The sequence below is a fragment of the Neophocaena asiaeorientalis genome, unplaced genomic scaffold (assembly GCF_003031525.2).
Source record: "Neophocaena asiaeorientalis asiaeorientalis breed wild unplaced genomic scaffold, Neophocaena_asiaeorientalis_V1.1 scaffold258, whole genome shotgun sequence".
NCBI lineage: Eukaryota > Metazoa > Chordata > Mammalia > Artiodactyla > Phocoenidae > Neophocaena > Neophocaena asiaeorientalis.
This window is the reverse complement of record NW_020172591.1, coordinates 702,906-717,351: the sequence shown is the minus strand read 5'-3', so window position 1 is coordinate 717,351 and position 14,446 is coordinate 702,906. Positions and strand designations below refer to the sequence as shown.

At 35.9% G+C, this 14,446-nt stretch overlaps 1 protein-coding gene across 11 annotated transcripts in view; it reads right to left on the bottom strand.

Moving 5' to 3' along the window:
• Nucleotides 1–14,446, bottom strand: part of ABI2 (abl interactor 2) — a 96,534-nt gene that overhangs the window by 80,851 nt on the left and 1,237 nt on the right. The window lies entirely within an intron of this gene.

Sequence of the window (14,446 nt, the reverse complement as noted above, 5' to 3'; positions counted from 1 at the left end):
AAAAAAAAAAAAAAAAAAAAAAGAACCTTCCCAAGAGGGTTTTCTATCTCGAAATGTGATCTGGAGACATTTTTACTGATAAAATTAAGATGTCATTCATAGGAAGTCAAGTGAAAATGTAATCAGTGAAAATTCATCTATCTGCTTGGGAAATAGAAGAAAAGTTCATATGGGATGGAGAGAACTATAAAGACACATGTAAAAGACTGAAAAATTGTATTTAATGTGTCATAGCTGATCACATTTTTATCTAACATTCCCTCCATCTTTATTAAAAAGAGAAAAGAAACTTCTCTCCACCTCATACCCTGGGTGTGACCTACACTAGGCCAATTCTAATACTTTTGCCCATTCTAGGCCACAGTGATTTTCTTCCAGAGAAATACAGATACGTCTCTGGATTTTTTCCAACTGATTCTGGAAGAGAGAACTTTCCTTTCCTCTTAGATGTATGAGGTCTGAAACATATGTAAGGCTATCTCACAGGACACGGAGTATGCCTATCTGAAAGGACAAAGCCAACATGCAGAAAGAAACAGAAATGAGAGAGTTTGAGTTCTTGATGCCAGCCATTCCTACTTTTTCACATGGCTTGGTTAGTAACTAATACATTCACATTTTTGTTATTTGTGATTGGGCAGGAGGAGGTGCTGACTGAAGAGGAACTGACCACCACACTCAAGGTACGGTGCACGCCTGCTGAGGAGTTCAGAGAGTTTAAAGACCAGGATGGATGGGGAGATGATAAAAGGGAAGAGGACAGGGCTTCCCTGGTAGCGCAGTGGTTGAGAGTCTGCCTGCCGATGCAGGGGGACGCGGGTTCGTGCCCCAGTCTGGGAAGATCCCACATGCCGCAGAGCGGCTGGGCCCGTGAGCCATGGCCGCTGAGCCTGTGCATCCGGAGCCTGTGCTCCGCAACGGGAGAGGCCACAGCAGTGAGGGGCCCACGTACCGCAAAAAAAAAAAAAAAGGGAAGAGGACAGCCTGACAATCACAAGTGTCACTAAACTCAAACCATCATGGAGACAGCTTCTTGGGGACAGTTTTGCTGACCCTGCAAACCTATGCCACAGACTTAAAAACTGAACAAGATTTATTCAGTAATAAGGAAGTCTACGCCAAACCCAGCTAGAAGAAACAGAATGCTTCACGGGTTTCTTATGATCAGAAGATGATCTTACACCAATTGTTGGAACTGACAAGTTAGCAAGGTTCCCTGTTGCCTGAAGGAGCATCATTATGGAAAAGAACATTATTCTAAGCTGATATTCACTGATGCTTGAAAAGGAAAATATGGACCTTTTGCTTTGCTTTTCGTATTAAACACCAAGAGGAAAAGTTAAAAAAAGTTTTTTCAAATTGAGTTTCTGTCACTTGAAGCCAACGAATCCTAAAACACTTAAAAGTGTTACTTTTAATAGCTTAATATATACTGGCTTCAGCTCTCAGTAACACGGCATCTTTAAAATAGTTGTTATGTCATCTACCTAGACAACCTATGTATATGCTAACTGGAAACAACTGAGGCAGATAAACTTGATATTCACCTCCACCCCTAAAGTATCAGTGGAGAGAAAAAGAAGTTTACTTTAGAAATAAAACAAAAGATCACAGACTAATCTTTTCGAGATTCAAAAAATAAAGTTATTTGCTGAGATTGTGGTTGGCTATTTCAGGAAAACCTATCACTAAAGCCAAAGTGAGGTTTCTAGAAAATGATGAGGATAACAGACAAGATAGGGCATTTGGGTTCTTATTCTAGCTCTGCTACTATCTTACCAGGTCATAAATAACTCACTTATACTCTCAAGAAATCAGTTACTACTTGTTACATTGGAAAGTCTAGACTATTACATCATTTTCAGCTATAAAATACCATGATTCTTTTCTGGAATTTGGAAGTAGGTCATTTTAGATTCAACTATACATGCTTATCTAAAAAGTGACAGATCACAAGTTTTATGATAGTATCTATTTCAGGTTAGGAAAAAAATAAGTCTGGTAAATTTGACATCAAATTTGTTTTAAAACAGACAAAAGTTTTAAAACACTTTCCTTATTACTTAAAGATGCTCTCCTTTACTCAGTTGCCTTTTTAAACACATTTCAAGTATGGGAGAAAATATTTGCAAATACATGACTGATAAGGAGTTACTATCCAAAATATATGAACAGCTCATACAACTCAGTATTGAAAAAACCCAATTAAAAATGGGCGGAAGACCTGAATAGACATTTTTCCAAAGAAGATATACAAATGGTCAACAGACACATGAAAAGATGCTCAACATCACCAATCATTCACAGAAATGCAAATCAATACCACAATGAGATATCACCTCACATCTGTCAGAATGGCTATCATCCAAAAAACGAAAAAAAAAAAAAGACTACAAATAACAAATGTTGGCAAGGATGTGGAGAAAAGAGAATCTTGTACACTATTAGGAGGAATGTAAATTGGTGCAGCCACTGTGAAAAACAGTAAAGAGACATTTTAAAAGAATATAAAACCACAAAAAAGGGAAAACAATTTTAGAAACTCAACGCAAGAGGTCCAAATCTGACTAATAAAAACACAAAAAAAGAATACACAGCAGAAACATCACACAATTTTTCAGAGTTAAGGAATATAAGACTCCACTAAATGTACTCATCAAATGCTTAGTACAACTGATGGAAAAAGACCAATAGCAAAAAACATCATCATGAGGAATAAATGATCCTACAAGCCTCCAGACAGGGAGAGAAAAAATATATATACAAAACAAAACATCAGGAAGCAAAATGGCACCTGACTTCTCAAAAGCAACACCAAAAGCTAATAGAAAATGTAGAAATAGAAGAATGTCTTTACAATCTGAGAGAAAATTATTTCCAACCTATAATTCCTTACCAATCAAACCATCAATCTAGTGAAAGTTGAATAAGATTTTCAGCACACTTTTTTTTTTTAAACTTTCCATGTACCGTTTCTCAGGAAGCACTGGAGGATGTACATCCTCAAAACAGAAAGGCAAGAAAGCAGGAAGCATGGAATCCAGAAAATAGAATCTACATCAAAGAGGCAAAGGAAAATCAAAGACCAATGGCAAAGAAAATTTCTGAGATGACGGCTGGGTTAATAATTCATATAATCCATATTGGAGAAGAAGGGCCAAGGGCTCCAAGAAATATGCTTCCTGGGGGAGGAAATAAAACTGATATTGGGAGGCAATTCTCCGCGGTTCTTCTGCATTTTGTACGTTGAGGTGAGCAGAGGCACTGATGGCCTTTGTTTCACTATCTTTTCAAGTATGTTTGTACAGAAAACAGTCTTAGAAGATAAAGAGTATCTCCCTCTGGAGCAACGGGCAGGTATTTTTACTGACCTACATAAAAGATTCAGGTTCCCTAAATTCAGGGTTCCTCCCAATAATGCAACCCACTGCATGTGCAGATATCACCTGGCCTTCCTCATGTCACACTGAGATCAGGGGTTTTAGGAATAATGATACTCTGGCTAATGTTATTGCTGTGAGTAATAAAGTCTTATGTCTCTGACACAGGAGTCTCATGTCTTCTGCCACAGCAACCATAAAACTGTGGCTAGCTAGCCTGTTAGGTCGAAAACAGGGTTAAATTTCAGACCCTTCACAGTTTTTGACAACTGATAGATCACTAATATGCTTTAATATATTGAGATAAGATTTATACATCCAGAGGAAAGTTTAGAGATGAAACAGAGATAGATACGTAAGTAATTAAGCCTTCGAAGAAGTGAGGTAATTATTAGCCCCAAGGAAAAGAAAAAATTTGCTTAGGAAAGGAAATAAAATCACCAGTCCACTGTATGATTCAGCTGTGAATATTTACATAGATATAATGGACACAATAAATCCAAAGTGCTAGAAGTTATGTTGAAAAGATGGGAAAAAGTATAGGAAAGGGGAGTCACCATTTCTCATAGCAGAATTATCTAAAACTTTAAAAATAGCAACATGAACATGGACACGTGGAGGTAAAAATCAGAAGAAACATAAAAGTTGAAAGAGTCTCCAGACAGAGGGAAATCAGAAGTAAAGGGGGTACTCTTTTTTTGGGGGGGAGGGGTGAGGGTGTAGACATTGAATAGAATTGTAACGTTGGAAATAATCAAATCTGTGTAATTCAATATGGCAGTCACTAGGCACATGTGGCTATTGAGCACTTGAAAGGTAGGTAGTAGAAATGTAAAATTTAAATTGAATTTCAATTAATTTAAATTTCAGTAACATATAAGGTCAATATACAAAGTCAATTGTATATATAGTAATAAACAATCCAAAAATGAAATTAAGAAATCAACTCCATTTACAATAGGATCCAAAAGAATAAAATACTTAGAAATCATTTTAAAATTAGAAGTATAAGACTTAGACACTGAAAACTACAAAACATTATTAAAATAAATTAAAGAACTAATTAAGTGGAAAGCCATCCCATGTTCATTGATCAGAAGACTTAATGTAATTAAGATGGCTCCCCAAGTTTATCTACAGATTCAATACAATCCCAGTCAAAATCCCAGCAGCCTTTTTGGCAGAAATTAACAAGGCATCCAAAAATTCATGTGGAAATTCAAGGGATGCAGAGTAGCTGAAATAACCTTGAAAAAGAACGAAGTTGGGGGACTTCCCTTGTGGTCCAGTGGTTAAGAATCTGCGTTCCAATGCAGGGAACACGGGTCCAATCCCTGGTGGAGGAACTAAGCCTGCGCACCGCAACTACTGAACCCGCGCACCACAACTAGAGAGCCCACGTGCCACAACTAGAAAGAAGCCCGCGTGCTGCAACAAAGAGCCTGCATGCCACAACTAAAACCCAACACAGCCAAAAAATAAATAAATAAATAAATATATATATATATTTTAAAAAAGGACAAAGTTGGAGGACATATACATCAAAATTTCAAAACTACAAAAGTACAATAATCAAGACTGTGGTACTGGGGTAAGGATATACATGGATAAATGGATTAGAACTAAGAGTCCAGAAACAAAATAATGTCTTTATGGGAAATTCATTTTCAAGAAAGGTGCCAAGATAATTCAATGGGGAAAGAAAAATCTTTTCAACAATCAATGCTGAGATGAATAAATGCACATGCAAAGGAATAAATATGGGCCCTCTACCTCACAACATATCAAAAATTAACTCAAAACAGATAAAAGATCTAAATGTAAGAGTTAAAACTATGACTCCTAGGAGGAAACACAGGAGTAAATCTTTGTGACCTTGGATTAGGTGATAGTTTCTTAGATATAATACCAAAAGCACAGAGAAAAAGAAAAAATATATATGTTGGACTTCATTAAAATTAAAAACTTGTGCATCAAAGGACACCATCAAGAAAATAAAAAGAAAACCCACAGATGGAAGACAATACTGTCATCCCTCAGGATCTTTGGGGGACTGGTTCCAGACTCCCTGCAGATACCAAAATCCACCACTGCTCAAGTCCTTTATATAAAATGGCATATCCATTTTATATAACCTCAGTATCCATGGGTTATGCATCCTCGGATTCTGTATCCTCAGGTTCTACCAATTTGATCTGCAGTTCGTTGAATCCACAGATGCGGGACCCGTTGATGGTGGGTGACTGTATTTGCAAATCAAATATCTGATAAGGGACCTGTATCCAAAATATATGAAGAATTCTTACAATTAGAAAATGAAAAGACAAACAGTCCAATTTTTAAATGTGCAAAGGATTTGAATAGACATTTCTCCAAAGAAGATATACCAATGGTCGATAAACACATGAAAGGATACTCAACATCATTAGTTGTTAGGAAAATGCGTATCAAAACAACAAAAAAGCCATGACACACCCACTAAGACGGCTGTAAGCAAAAAGTCAGTCAATAACAAGTATTGATGAGGATGTGGAGAAACTAGAACTCTTGTACAATGCTAGTGGGAATGTAAAATGGTATAACCAGCTTGGACAACAATCTCACAGTTCCACAAATAGTTAAATATAGTTGCCATGACCTGACAATTCCATTCTTAGGTATATACCCAAGAGAAAGAAAAAATATATGCCTACATAAAAACGTATACATGAATGTTTATAACGTTACATGTTAATATATGTTCTGGTAGCATTATTCATAATAGCCAAAATGTGGAAACAACTCAAAAATCGATCAACTGAGGAATGGATAAAAAAAGTGTAGTATAGCCATTCAGCTATAAAAAGGAATGAAGCACTGATACATAATACAACGCAGATGAACCTTGAAAACATGCTAAGTGAAAAAAATCTAGACATAAAAGGCCACATAGCATATGATTCCATTTCTATGAAATGTCCAGAACAAACAAAAAACCCCAAAAAACTATATTAGTAGTTGCCTAGATATAGGCAGCTGGGAGGATAAGAGGTGGTAACTCAGTGGTATGGGGTTTTTTTTTGAGGTAATGAAAATGTTCTAAAAATTAACTGTACTTATGATTGCATATATCTGTGAAGATACTAAAAACTCCTGAATTATACACTTTAAATGGGTACTTAAATGGTATGTGAATTATATCTCTATAAAACTGTTATTTTAAAAAAAGACAAAATGATATACTGACATTACAATATAGTGAACCTTGAAAACATTATATTAAAGAACGCAGACACAAAAAAATCACATATGATTCCATTTATATGAAGTGTCCAGAATAGGCAAATTCATAAAGACAAAAAGATTAATGGTTGCCAGGAGGCAGAGGGAGAGGGGGATGGGGAAATGACGGATAAAGGGTACAGGCTTCTTTCTGAAGTGATGAATATGTTCTGGAATCAGATAGTGGTGACGGTTGCACAATCTTGTGAATACAATAAAAACCCACTAAACTGTACACTTTAAATAGGTGAATTTTACAGTATGTGAAATATATCTCAATTCAAAAAATGTACATGGCCACAAATGGCTACTGTACTAGACAGCACAGCCATAGAGGGTGCCTAAATTCAAAGCAGCCTTCGATTAGCAAGAAACAGACTTCTGTTTTCAGCCATTTGAGAAGTAGGGACTGGGAAGAGAGCAGGAACAGACAAATTTAAGACTAGCAAAGAAGTGCTAAACATTTGGACTATAACTGCTTAAAACTTTTGAATATAAATTCAGATGAAAGTTCAAAAGCTATAACCCAGGGATGGATGACTTCAAAACAGTGTTTAACCTCTATGGGCATAAGCTTCTGAGTTTATAAAAAGAAAATTAACTACAAGAGCATTTCCCAGACTGTGCTGTAGGTCTTATTAATAGCTACTGGGCATCCAAAAACAGTTTCGAGGACTACTACATTTTGTGAAATACTACATGTAGGTAACTTAAACAGGTTTCTTTACTGCAAGACTTCTCAGAACACTTGAAATGATATTGTGTTTTGTAGGTTCAAAAGGGGCACATTATGCAGTAACTACTTTACAACAAATATTTTTACATATTACACAATTCTGGTTTGGGAAATACTGAACTATATGAGTTATAACGGTTCCACCAGCTTCAGAGCTATATGAGTTCGATCCCTGGCCCGGGAATATCCCACATGCCACAGAGCAACTAAGCCCATGCGCCACAACTACTGAGCCTGTGCTCTAGAGCCCACGTGCCACAACTACTGAAGCCTGTGTGCCTAGAGCCCATGCTCTGCAACGAGAGAAGCCACGACAATGAAAAGCCCGCACACCGCAACGAAGAGTAGACCCCGCTTGCTGCAACTAGAGAAAGCCTGCACACAGCAACAAAGACCCAACACAGCTAAAAATAAAAACAAATGAATAAACTTATAAAAACAAAAACAAAAACCTATGGGAAACTGCAAAAGCAGTTCTGAGAGAAGTTTCTAGCAATACAACCCTACCTCAAGAAACAAGAAAAATCTCATAAAAACAATCTAACCTTACACCTAAACTAGAGAAAGAAGAACAAACAAAAACCAAAGTTAGTAGAAGGAAAGATATCATAAAGGTCAGAGCAGACATAAATGAAATAGAAACAAAGAAAATAAAAAAAAAAATCTCCCAACAAACAAAAGTCCAGGACCAGATGGCTTCTCAGGTGAATTCTATCAAACATTTAGAGAAGAGCTAATACCCATCCTTCCCAAACTCTTGCAAGAAACTGCAGAGGAAGGAACACTCCCAAACTCATTGTAGAAGGCCACCATCACCTTGACACCAAAAGCAAAGATACTACAAAAAAACAAAATTACATACCAATATCACTGATGAATATACATACAAAAATCCTCAAGAAAATACTAGCAAACAGAATCCAACAACATATTAAAAGTATCAGACACCATGATCAAGTGGGATTTATCCCAGGAATGCAAGGATTCTTCAATAGATGCAAATCAATGAATGTGATACACCATATTAACAAACTGAAGAAGAAAAACCATATGATCATCTCAATAGATGCAGATAAGGCTTTTGACAAAATTCAACACCCATTTATGATAAAAACTCTCCAGAAAGTGGGCATAGAGGGAAACTACCTCAACATAATAAAGGCCATATACAACAAACCCACAGCAAACATCATTCTCAATGGTGAAAAAGTGAAAGCATTTCCTCTAAGATCAGGAACAAGACAAGGATGTCCACTCTCACCACTATTATTCAACACAGTTTTGGAAGTCCTAGCCATGGCAATCAGAGAAGAAAAAGAAATAAAAGGAATCCAAACTGGAAAAGAAGAAGTAAAACTGTCACTGTTTGCAGATGACATGATACTATACATAGAGAATCCTAAAGATGCCACCAGAAAACTACTAGAGCTAATCAATGAATCTGGTAAAGTTGCAGGATACAAAATTAATGCACAGAAATCTCTTGCATTCCTACACACTAACAACAAAAGATCAGAAGAGAAATTAAGGAAACAATCCCATTCACCACTGCAACAAAAAGAATAAAATACCTAGGAACAAACCTACTTAAGGAGACAAAGGATCTGTATGCAGAAAACTATAAGACACTGATGAAAGAGATCAAAGATGACACAAACAGATGGAGAGATATACAATGTTCTTGGATTTTAAGAATCAATACTGTGAAAATGACTATACTACCCCAAGCAATTTACAGATTCAGTGAAATCCCTATCAAGTTACCAGTGACATTTTTTACAGAACTAGAACAAGAAATCTTAAAATTGGTATGGAGACACAAAAGACCCTGGATAGCCAAAGCAATCTTGAGGGAAAGAAACGGAGCTGGAGGAATCAGACTCCCTGACTTCAGACTACACTGTAAAGCTACAGTAATCAAGACAATATGGTAGTGGCATAAAAACAGAATTATAGATAAACAGAACAGGAGATAAAGCCCAGAGATATACCCACGCACCTATGGTCAACTAATCTATGACAAAGGAGGCAAGGATACACAATGGAGAAAAGACAGTCTCTTCAATAAGTGGTACTGGGAAAACTGGACAGTTACGTGTAAAAGAATGAAATTACAACACTCCCTAACACCATAAACAAAAATAAACTCAAAATGGATTAAAGTAAAAAAAAAAAAAAAAAAAAACTACAAAGAGGTATCACCTCACACCAGTCAGAATGGCCATCATCACAAAATCTACGAACAACAAATGCTGGAGAGGGTGGTGGAGAAAAGGGAATCCTCTTGCACTGTTGGTGGAATGTAAATTGATAGAGCCACTATGGAGAACAGTATGGAAGGTCCTTAAAAAATTAAAAATGGAACTACCATACGACCCAGCAATCCCACTACTGGGTATATACCCAGAGAAAACCATAATTCAAAAAGACACATGCACCCCAATGTTCATTGTAGCACTATTTACAATAGCCAGGTCATGGAAGCAACCTAAATGCCCATTAACAGATGAATGGATAAAGAAGATGTGGTACATATATACAATGGAATATTACTCAGCCATAAAAAGGAATGAAATTGGGCCATTTGTAGAGATGTGCATGGACCTAGAGACTGTCATACAAAGTAAAGTTAAGTCAGAAAGGGAAAAATAAATATCATATATTAATGCATATATGTGGAATCTAGAAAAATGGTACAAATGAACCGGTTTGCAAGGCAAAAATGGAGACACAGATGTAGAGAACAAACATATGGACCCCAGGGGGGAATGTGGGGGGGTGGGGGGTAGGATGAACTGGGAGATTGGGATTGACATTTATACACTAATATGTATAAAACAGATAACTAATAAGAACCTGCTGCATTAAAAAAATAAAATTAAAAAAAATTCTGATGTGTTAAATCACCTCCATCTACGGAAATTCAATCTCCCTAATTCAGCCTGATGTTCACTTGCATGGTTCACTCCTCTCTGTGGAGGTAAAAGACAAAAGTTACAGGGAAGGATTCAAACATCAGTCCTCAAATTTCTACTTTCTCCTTCTTCATTCTAGGTACTTTTAACATTATTCTATTTGTGAGAACAAACAGAAGTTAAACACATAAATACAAACCTCCTTTCTGTATACTCTATGACCATCATAAAAAGCAAAGATTACCACCACTAAAAGTCTCTTTTTAAAGCAAGGTATAAAGGTAATATAGAACATGAACATAATATTTTTAAAATATATGATACGTAGATGTACATGTCAAAAAGATTTAAAAGTATAAATACCAGATGTATATTCAAAATGATTAGGCAATTTTAAGTTTGTTCCTTAATATTTATTTGTATTTTCTAATAATTTTTCAACAATAAGCATGCATTTTAATGGTTTTTATTAGGAATGTGCAATCTTTATATCATTTTAGTAACTACTTTTTAATGAAACTGACTAGTAAGCCATGATTCTGTTATGCCCTTATAAACCCTTCCTGCAATTTTTAATGAATTCTGAGAGTATCCTTGCTGATAATGAGAAAAAAGGAAAGCTATTAATGACATCTTTCCCATTATTCAAAAGAAAGATTTCAGAGAAAACATTAAGGTAAATTCTTTTTTTTTTAACATCTTTATTGGAGTATAATTGCTTTACAACGTTGTGTTAGTTTCTGCCGTATAACAAAGTGAATCAGCTATACGTATACATATACCCCCATATCCCCTCCCTCTTGCATCTCCCTCCCACCATCCCTATCCCACCCCTCTAGATAGTCAAAGAACCGAGGTGATCTCCCGGTGCTATGCAGCTGCTTCCCACTAGCTAGCTATTTTACATTTGGTAGTGTATATGTGTCCATGCCACTCTCTCACTTTGTCACAGCTTACCCTTCCCCCTCCCCACGTCCTCAAGTCCATTCTCTACGTCTGCGTCTTTATTCCTGCCCTGCCCCTAGGTTCTTCAGAACCTCTTTTTTTTTTTTTTAGATTCCATATATTATGCGTTAGCATTCGGTATTTGTTTTTCTCTGACTTACTTCACTCTGTACGACAGACTCTAGGTCCATCCACCTCACTACAAATAACTCAATTTCGTTTCTTGTTATGGCTGAGTAATATTCCATTGTATATATGTGCCACACCTTCTTTATCCATTTATCTGTCGACAGACACTTAGGTTGCTTCCATGGCCTGGCTATTGTAAATAGTGCTGCAGTCAACATTGTGGTACATGACTCTTTTTGAATTATGGTTTTCTCAGGGTATATGCCTAGTAGTGGGACTGCTGGGTCGTATGCTAGTTCTATTTTTAGTTTTTTAAGGACCCTCCATACTGTTCTCCATAGTGGCTGTATCAATTTACATTCCCACCAGCAGTGCAAGAGGGTTCCCTCTTCTCTACACCCTCTCCAGCATTTATCAAAACATTAAGGTAAATTCTTAATTTCTGTTCTTCTGAGCAAAGCCATTTTACTGGATGACTTTGTTCTTAATGCAAACAGTGGACAACGGGGTTTTACTATGTATCTATGTGAATTAACACTCACAAAAAGCAATAACTTTCTTTTATTTAAGAAAAGGAAAAATATAAATATGAATAAGTTGGCTTTTCAGACTTACTTTAGGAAAGTAACAAATATAATCTTACTTCATCCACCAAAGCATTAAAGCAACCCATGTTATTATAAAATTCTCCATTTGTAAATATGTAGATTCCAAGTTAATCAAAAATGTTTTAAAGTTTCTGGACACTTCCTAGATTAGGAATCAATGTTTATATTTATAAATGAAGAAAAAAAAAACACAGGTCTTACATTTATCTCCAAAAAGTCCTTTAACAATAACTTTAATCCTTTTTACAGGAAAGAAAATCAATGGGGGAAACAGGAAACTGTAGTTATCACTTTTTATCATCACATTTTAGAAAAAATATTTTGACTATCACTTTTTCTAGAGGTTGAAATAAAACAGAATCATCTAACTTTTTACTAAAGATGATTTTTAAATTTCTAACGTTAACTGCATTATTAACCTAGAAAAGTACTACTTACAACTCTGCTGTACCTGTAGATTGTGTGTGTGTGTTAATACAGGTAATATCTGATCACTCCTAATGCCAGTAGATAACATTTCTGAAGGACATTTTCATGATAGAAATAATTTAAACACAGTATGTTTGTTTTCAGAAGGACAGCACACCATTTTCCTTCCTTTGCTCAATCTTCACACTAAATATAATCCACATTTAGAATATTCTTATTTACCTTATTTTTTTATATTCCAATGCATAAAACCAGCTATTTAAGGACACTGAGCAAAGAACCTTATCATTTGTTACTTATGATCAGTAGATTTGCCTTTTTCCTGCTTTACAGGCAAAAATTATATTTCCACAAAATAAAATGAGTGTTGGGTGAGTTAACTTGAGCTAATGGTTAGGACATGATGCTATAATAAGGCTAAATTGACCATTTGATCACCGATCCCACCAAATGACTTTCATCTATAGCAGGGTCACAGGCAGCATCGAAACTCCTGCTGGTCAGTTTGCTGGTCACCAAGAAGAGCCAGGCAAATGAGCAGCTGGGTCAGCACAAATCCACTATCACCATCTTCTATTTATCAACTTTACCACAAACAAATCATGTAAGAGTTGTCATCTGGGGAGAGATCCCCAACAATATCCCCACTGGATCTTAACACAGATGATAATCTAAGAGGTAAAAGTGTAAAGTTTATTTTAGATGCTAAGTTGAAGAAATAAGATATTTTAAAACCCAAGTCCATTTCTATTAACCAGTATTTATACTTTGAATTTTAAAATACCATCCCATTAAATTCTGAGTCCCATTCCTAAGACAAATGATGGCAGTAACATTCTTCTCTCTTGAACTGGAATAAATGTATAAAATATATAAAAAGATGACAGTTGTCGATCCCTTTACTCTCAGCTTTATTAATTCAGGTACTTTTACCTTTATGTAACAACTGTAATATAAGAGGAACTATACCTTCAAATTACAATAAAAATTATCTTCCAAAGAGAGAGAAATCTGTTTCTTTTTTTTTTTTTTCATTTAGTGGTGATAACCGCAACCCAATCAGTTTTCCACCCTCAATTTCTCTTCTGACCTGTAACTCTTTCTCATAGTATGTTGCACAGGGGATTGTAATAACAACTTCAGTCCTTTTAATTTGCCTCTCCTAGAGACTGTGAATTCCCAGAGTGAGGACAGCATAGCTTCTTCCTTCTTCCCACCTGCAGCCCATTAAGAGTATAAACTGACACACTACATGGTATTCATTTGCTCACAGATCAGCCTCTCCTACTAACTACACTATGAGATTCTGTGGACACTAGGTATGAATCAACACTTGACACAGTGCCAGGCTATAGACTTTCAAACGTATTTAGTGAAAAATTGAGCATTTTAACCTTTGAATCTCTCCTACCACACTCAGTATCAGCAAAGCACCTGATGAAAATGGACAATTGTACTTTTTGTATGAATCTTTGACCCAAGTCACATTCTTTCTTTTCCTACTAGCCATACTTTCAACTGCCTCTTTGGAGGGAAAAGCCTTGGGTTATGTCTGATTTATTCTCCAATACAAATATTCCCTACAAGAAAATACAGAGTTCAGGATATGTCTAATCAAACAAAATCTCACAATACTATCCTTGATCAACCATGTGGTCCTTACAAAATTTATGAACCTGTAAATTTTAACACCTATTTTTTTTGGTTTAAACCAAGACTTGAGAATGCTTCCCAATACAGCCGATGTTAAGAAGGATGCCTGGAGCGATGGAGGTGGGAACAGGAAAAAAAGACCATAGTGAAGGAACAATTTAACTTATTTCTTCCATTTCCACCTTCATCCCAAAAGAATTTAAATAAGAAGGGAAAAAATGGAGGTAGAACCTGTGATTCAGAATAAGCTATAAAGAAAACAAAAGATACTGACTTTGCAAACTGTGCGTTTTAAACTATCCTTTCATATAATTTTTAAAGAGGAATTTTTTTTTTAATCCAGTCTTTTGCTTCTTCCAGGAGCAGCTGGATTTCATCTCACCCAATATC